The sequence below is a fragment of the Protomyctophum bolini genome, assembly GCF_963924005.1.
Source record: "Protomyctophum bolini genome assembly, chromosome: 22".
NCBI lineage: Eukaryota > Metazoa > Chordata > Actinopteri > Myctophiformes > Myctophidae > Protomyctophum > Protomyctophum bolini.
The window spans coordinates 7668998-7676497 of NC_137883.1; the positions used below are offsets into that span (position 1 = coordinate 7668998).

The 7500-nt window shown below is 45.1% G+C and overlaps 1 protein-coding gene across 1 annotated transcript in view; it reads right to left on the minus strand.

Annotated features, from left to right (window-relative positions):
• Positions 1-7500, minus strand: part of rnf208 (ring finger protein 208) — a 15479-nt gene that overhangs the window by 6890 nt on the left and 1089 nt on the right. The gene's annotated exons all lie outside the window — the stretch shown is intronic.

Consider the following 7500-nt stretch of genomic DNA (forward strand, 5'->3'; position numbering starts at 1 on the left):
GGGTCTGAGTGCTGGCGCGTAACCAAGTGCGACATGAGCGAGGTCAGCTCCTTCCACAATGGCTGCCTGAGGAAGTTCTGCCGTAAATTCGGGCCCAACAAAGATCTCTATACACAAAGACTGGCTGCATGCCGAGAGGTGACCACAGAAGTTAAGCACCGTCGTCTAAAATGTCTTGGACACGTACCCCGAATGCCCCCCATGAGAGCGGATCCCCAAAGTGTCCCTCGGATGGATGGACACCCCCAGGGAAAAGGAAAGGAAACAAGGGCCGACCTATAAGATCACCTGGCGCAGAACGGTAGAGGCTGAGCTGCTGGAGATGGGTCTCTCTATGGGGCACGGCACAACATACAGTATGGCTGCCAAAGACCGTGATGGGTGGAGGAACATCATCGATGCCTTATGCCCCACTGGGGGCGAAGAGCATAAGTAAGTAAGTAAGTAAGTATAAGTAAGTAAGGTATGGATGGTACAATATGAAAGAAACCCTGTCGTTGGACTTGCATGGCTGACAATGACTACCCAAGGAGCATCTAAGCCTGGGGGAAATTAACAAATCTAAAAATGACCAATTAATTGGTGACAGCGTCACATAAGGGGCTGATGATGATGATGATGATGATGGTGGTGGTGGTTGCTGTCTGCCTGCCCGCCTGCCACAGTAACATCTTCAGTGCAGGAGAGGAAATTATCCTTCCCCATTTCGACCTGAGGACGATTCTACAAATGCCTTCTAAATCCTGACAGTTTTCTGAAAAACCCATGTTTCTATGTCAGCGGTTCTCAAACATTTTCATGTCAAGGACCCCCAACAACATGGCTGCCGACCCCCATCTGCGCCACATTTTCAAGATTTACAAGCTCGTACAAGCTCATAGCGTGGCACTCGGCTATTTGTATTGTAGAATAATGCTTAAAACACCAACAGGGGTTCCCGTCCAGAATGGACAGGGATCACCCCCCACCCCCCTTCCTTTTCCCCCCACTCTAGTCTACACATACAGTTGTTAATGTTTCCCTGAGATGATTTTCTTGTTGTTATTGTTGATATTGAATTGTGTTGTTATTCTTCATGGCGGCATGTCTATGAATGGATTGCATAGACTAACTAGGGCCTAAAATGGAAACAAGACCGCAAGGACTGAGGTGCCCGCTGACCTAGCGGTCCAGGCGTACGCACACATATAGGCTTTGGCCTGACGTGTACACGGCGTGCAGCGTGTTCGAGTCCCGTTCATGACGACCTTTGCTGCGTGTGTCTCTCCCCTTCTCTCTCTCCCTCTTTCCTGTCAGTCTTCACTTGCTACTATATCAATGAAGGCAGAAAAGCAAAATAAATAATAATAATTTCAATAAACTATTCAATCAGTCAATCAATCAATCAATCAAAGTGTGAATGCGTTGCTTTGTCATTTGCATTTGCAAACTCTTCAGGGTCCGTTTGGTTACATTTGCATGGCTCTCTCAGAGATAAATGAATGGCTGTGACTGCATGATCCGCCGTGGTGCGTCTCCCGTTATGTAAGAGGCTCATGTTTGACCTAGCGTCCTCGCCAACGTATTAACGCAGCGAAAACTGCAGCCGCAATCCTGCATATCCCTGCCATGCTGGGGCTCCGTGCACGTGTGTTTTTGGGTGCCTTTTGGTGTGTGTGTGTGTGTGTGCGTGTGCGTGTGCATGTGCGTGTGCGTGTGCGTGCGCGTGTGTGTGTGTGTGTACTAATGGAATCATCTGTGTAGGCATGGAACATCATCCTGTCCAAATTGGGTACACTGTACAACCCTAGTGTTAATTTAACTCACATGTAAACCAATTGGACCATTTGGTTAGATGTGTGTATGTGTTAGATGTGTATGTGTTAGGTGTGTGTATGTGTCTATGTGTGTATAGTGTTAGATGTGTTAGATGTGTGTATGTGTTAGATGTGTTAGATGTGTGTACATCCTCTCAGACAGTCACAATAATGACAAATGGATAAATGAACACTGAGAATTTATACATTCCACCTCTCAACAACATTCACAAACACACATTCCTGTATGACTGTGTGTCTCTCTCAAGCGCACGCACACACGCACGCGCACGCACGCACGCATGCACGCACGCACGCACGCACGCACGCACACACGCACCTAACATCAACTCTAGCCCAATCACTCTCCCCATCACATGCACAGCACCTTCCATGACATTCCAGTGAGTGCGCTCACACACACACACACACACACACACACACACACACACACACACACACGCGCGTGCGCACACACACACACACACACACACACACACACACACACACACACACACACACACACACACACACACACACACACACACACACACACACACACACACACACACACACACTCACACACACAATAAAATAGTTGAATATGTTCTGCCTTGCAATTCCTCAAATCTTCACTTGTTCAAGTCACTCCTGTGTACTGTATGCTCTCTGAGCCTGCAGGTACATTCATAATGAATGGAATAAGAATATACACAGCAGAACATGACCCAAAAACACCTCAAACATTCCTTCACTTTCTCCCTCCCTCCCTCCCACGCTTTCTCTCTCTCTCTCTCTCCCTCCCTCCCTCTTTCCCCATCTATCTTGTCCTGCATGCTGTATCTTCTCTCTCTCTATCTCTCTTTCTTAAGACCAACACACACGCACACACCATCCATCCCGGATGCATTCCACCTGTGCAGAGCAGAGAGAGCGGGAGTGCACAGCATTCTGAATGATTCAGAGGCCATCAGTTATAGTCTTTGTGCTAAAAGTCTGTCTGTCTGTCTGTCTGTCTGTCTGTCTGTCTGTCTGTCTGTCTGTCTGCACGCTGTCTGTCTGTCTAATGTCTATATGTCTATCCGCCTCCCTGACTGTCTGTCTGTCCGTCCTCCATTGTTCCTTTCACGTCGCTCTCCATCATGTCCTGATGTTGAGAGAAGATGATTTGCTCAGAGAACTGGAAAGGGCAGAATGTTGTGCGGTGCCACTAGTCTGCTATACCCATAATACCACATGCCAAATATGCAGGTTATGCTAACATACACTATGTCAATCGTCAGGGTTCATTCACCTCTTGAGAGTGTTGCTGGCTGCATACACTCGCTCAGAGTTAGAGTTAGAGGTCATCGCAGTTACAAAATGACCTTACATTTGTACACCCTTGGTTGCAAATGGATAAATGTAAGCAGTGTGTTCAATTTTAAGTTTTATGGTGTTAGAATTAGTTGATTCGAAGTGTTGTTTACTTTTAGTCGTGGTCTTTTAAATACAATTCTGTAAAACAAATTCTAAAATGTTTTACTTTTAGTCTAGTTTCAGTTGACTAAATCCACAGTTGATTTAGTCGATTTTAGTATATTTTGGTATGGGCCTTGATGCATGGCGGTGTTGGGTGAAATCAACCCTCAGCTATATCTCAGAGAAATAATGGGAGGGGATCGGGGGAGGGAACAGCAGCCGGCTTGTAGCAGGCCTCGTTAGACAATGGACTTTCAATCCATACCTCCTGGGTTGAGTGTGTTTGAATCTTGCTCATATCATTTTTGTGTCCAGGGCAAACTTGCGGTTATGGTTAGGTTAGGGTTAGTAATAGTAATGTCCGACATACAGTACATGTTCACCCGTGGCTTTGTGCGGTGCCACTCAAAGTGACTGACATACTGACATACCCCTAGTATGTCAGAGATGTTGAGGGGTGATTTCACTTTCACCCGCGTACCCAAGCTCACAACACGTGACCTGCTGTGAGCTTGCAGATCGGCTATTTTCAGAGTGCAACACCCAAGCGCAACCAAACATAGACATTACTTGTCTTTAGTTCTACTGGATCTCTTCTCCACTATAGTCCCTCGCTAATATTTGTGGCCAAATTTGACTGAGGGGCTGCCGTTTGGGTTTTTTCATGTCATATGAAAGCAGGGAATCATATAGCTTCACATTTTTGACCCACCAGTTTTAGAGATATGTCTTGCAGAGAAACAGCGAGTTGAGAAAACAGGCTTGCATGGTTCACTTCTGTGGACGCTAACATTACACCTAGCTACATGTTTAAGCATTTATTTCATATTTACATGTCGATTTCAGCTCTGGCACTTATTTCAGACATGCTCTAGTATGTGAAGAGTCTGCCTGTGCTATTAACTCATTTTGGATAAAAGTTTTTCTCCTCTGGTGAAAAGCTGGAGGTTGCCCGATGGCAGGCTCTCAGTCAAATCTTGTCACATTTAGTTATTCTCCACTAGTCCCTCACTAACATTTAGTTCTACTGGATTTCTTCTCCACTAGTCCCTCACTAACATTTAGTTCTACTGGATCTCTTCTCCACTAGTCCCTCGCTAACATTTAGTTCTACTGGATTTCTTCTCCACTAGTCCCTCCCTGACATTTAGTTCTACAGGATCTCTTCTCCACTAGTCCCTCGCTAACATTTAGTTCTACTGGATCTCTTCTCCACTAGTCCCTCACTAACATTTAGTTCTACTGGATTTCTTCTCCACTAGTCCCTCACTAACATTTAGTTCTACTGGATCTCTTCTCCACTAGTCCCTCACTAACATTTAGTTCTACTGGATTTCTTCTCCACTAGTCCCTCACTAACATTTAGTTCTATTGGATCTCTTCTCCACTAGTCCCTCACTAACATTTAGTTCTACTGGATCTCTTCTCCACTAGTCCCTCACTAACATTTAGTTCTACTGGATCTCTTCTCCACTAGTCCCTCGCTAACATTTAGTTCTACTGGATCTCTTCTCCACTAGTCCCTCACTAACATTTAGTTCTACTGGATCTCTTCTCCACTAGTCCCTCGCTAACATTTAGTTCTACTGGATCTCTTCTCCACTAGTCCCTCGCTAACATTTAGTTCTACTGGATTTCTTCTCCACTAGTCCCTCGCAAACATTTAGTTCTACTGGATTTCTTCTCCACTAGTCCCTCACTAACATTTAGTTCTACTGGATCTCTTCTCCACTAGTCCCTCGCTAACATTTTAGTCTAGTTTTTATTTGTTGACGAAATTGTCAGTGTATTTAGTCATAGTTTTAGTCATCATAGCTTAGTTTTTATTTAGTTTTAGACGAAATCAACACACGTATGAGGGCATAACAGTGTGTCTCTATTTGTTGAGGGCTATGATGTGTTGTGATTACATAAACTGACGTGTGACCCTGCTAGGGACAAATCCCCAGATTTACTGTATACAAATCGACTGCCTGCTGGTGATTGAGCAATGCTTTATATATATATCACAGTATCCAATAGTATTTATCTGGTTATGTATGCAAGGCTACTGTAGGTTTACATGTTGCATGCTGACATTAAGTCACAATGTTGAATATTATTCCGGTTATCTGGTTATGTATAGAAGCCACATATGGCAGGTTTACACATTGCATGCTAACATTAATCCCCATCGCATTTCACACCGTGGAAATAGTAATATAAACTCGGATGGATTTAGTCTTCAGCTATATCAGCTATATTATTGTTCTGATTATTGTATACATGTGTTGAAGTATTTGCAGTGCAGTGTTCTCTTTTGTTTTGTTCTTTTTGTTTTGCCATATAGGCTACCATTTAACCCCCCCCCCCCCCCCCTCCTCCCTCCTCTCCCCATCAGTGTTGTTTTTGGCATCACATTTTGATTATAGTTTTAGTCATATAGTCTCTTCAATAGTTTTCATTTAGTTCCAGTCACATTTTAGTCACCTGGAATGTTATAGTGTCTAGTTTTAGTCGACTAAATATCATAAGGTTTTAGTCGACTAGATCTACAGTTGATTGACACGTTGTGAGCTTGTAGATCTGATCGTAGATCTGCTTTCAGCATGAAACCAAGTGTAAAATGACTTATAACGGACCTCTTGTCCACAAAAAAGGTATAGTCTTAGTTTTAGTCGACGAAATCAACACTGCTCGATCCCCATGCAACTACATGCCATGAATCTACAAATGAAGCTTTTTGGGGTGAGGAGCACAGCAGAATGTGCTTATGTGACAGTAGGCCATGTGATGAAGTGGGAGTTGTTTTTATTAATAACTCTGTCAGCCTGTTGTCATTCAAAACATCGGCCATTTTGCCCTGCTATACTCATTAACAAGTGCCCTTTTGTTCTCGCCTCTCTGGCTCTCACGGTTACAAAGACAGACAGACACACACACACACACACACACACACACACACACACACACACACACACACACACACACACACACACACACACACACACAGACACACAGACACACACACACACACACACACACACACACACACACACACACACACACACACACACACACACACACACACACACGTACACATGCGCCTCTCTTGAGTCCTGACACAGGACATGTATGGAGGAAAGCATTGAGCACAGTGTCAATAATAACAGTGTTTTTATTAAGGGAGGGGGGAGGGTCATGGGCTTAAAATAGCCGATGTACAAGCTCACAACGCATCGTAACGCATTCTAGTACATCAGCTCTTTGTGGCAAGCGACGCCTTGTAAGACAAAGCATATATATATATCAGGCTTGTATAGCTGATGCACACAGTGGTAGTGGGACAAGGGTATACACACACACACACACACACACACACACACACACACACACACACACACACACACACACACACACACATGCATGCTGTCTGTGGATGAATGAATGTCTCATGCAGCACTAGGATAGAGATGAGAGAAGAGATGGGTAGATATTTTGGGGTTTGATGAATGGATGGATGAATGGATGGATGGATGGTTGTTGTCTGTGTGTGTGTGTGTGTGTGTGTGTGTGTGTGTGTGTGTGTGTGTGTGTGTGTGTGTGTGTGTGTGTGTGTGTGTGGGATGGAGTACAGGAGGTTATGGTGTGGCTATATGGCTGCTTGGCATGTGGGAGGGGCGGCTGCCAGTGTAGCAGCAGTTATGCAATCACCAGCATGGCAGCAGCAAAAGCCCTTTCGACTGCAGCGCCGATGCCGATGGTCAATACGGAGATGCCTTTAGTCCTGCTGACAGCGACAGAACAGGCTGTCCCTGCCATGTCCTCGTTATGCCCCCCCGTCTGTCTGTCTGTCTGTCTGTCTGTCTGTCTGTCTGTCTGTCTGTCTGTCTGTCTGTCTGTCTGTCTGTCTGTCTGTCTGTCTGTCTGTCTGTCTGTCTGTCTGTCTGTCTGTCTGTCTGTCTGTCTGTCTGTCTGCCTGCCTGCCTGCCTGCCTGCCTGCCTGCCTGCCTGCCTGCCTGCCTGCCTGCCTGCCTGCCTGCCTGCCTGCCTGCCTGCCTGCCTGCCTGCCTGCATGTATGTGGTTTCTTGTATGTATATGCATGTGTATTTATATGTGCATGAATGAAATGGTTATATGATGCAACAGCCATGTAAACCATTGTCTGATAAGCAACAAAGAACCTTCCAGGGGATATTTCACAAGAAGCACTCTCGCATAATACAAACTGTAATACGCAATACACTGGATGCAATATGCTAC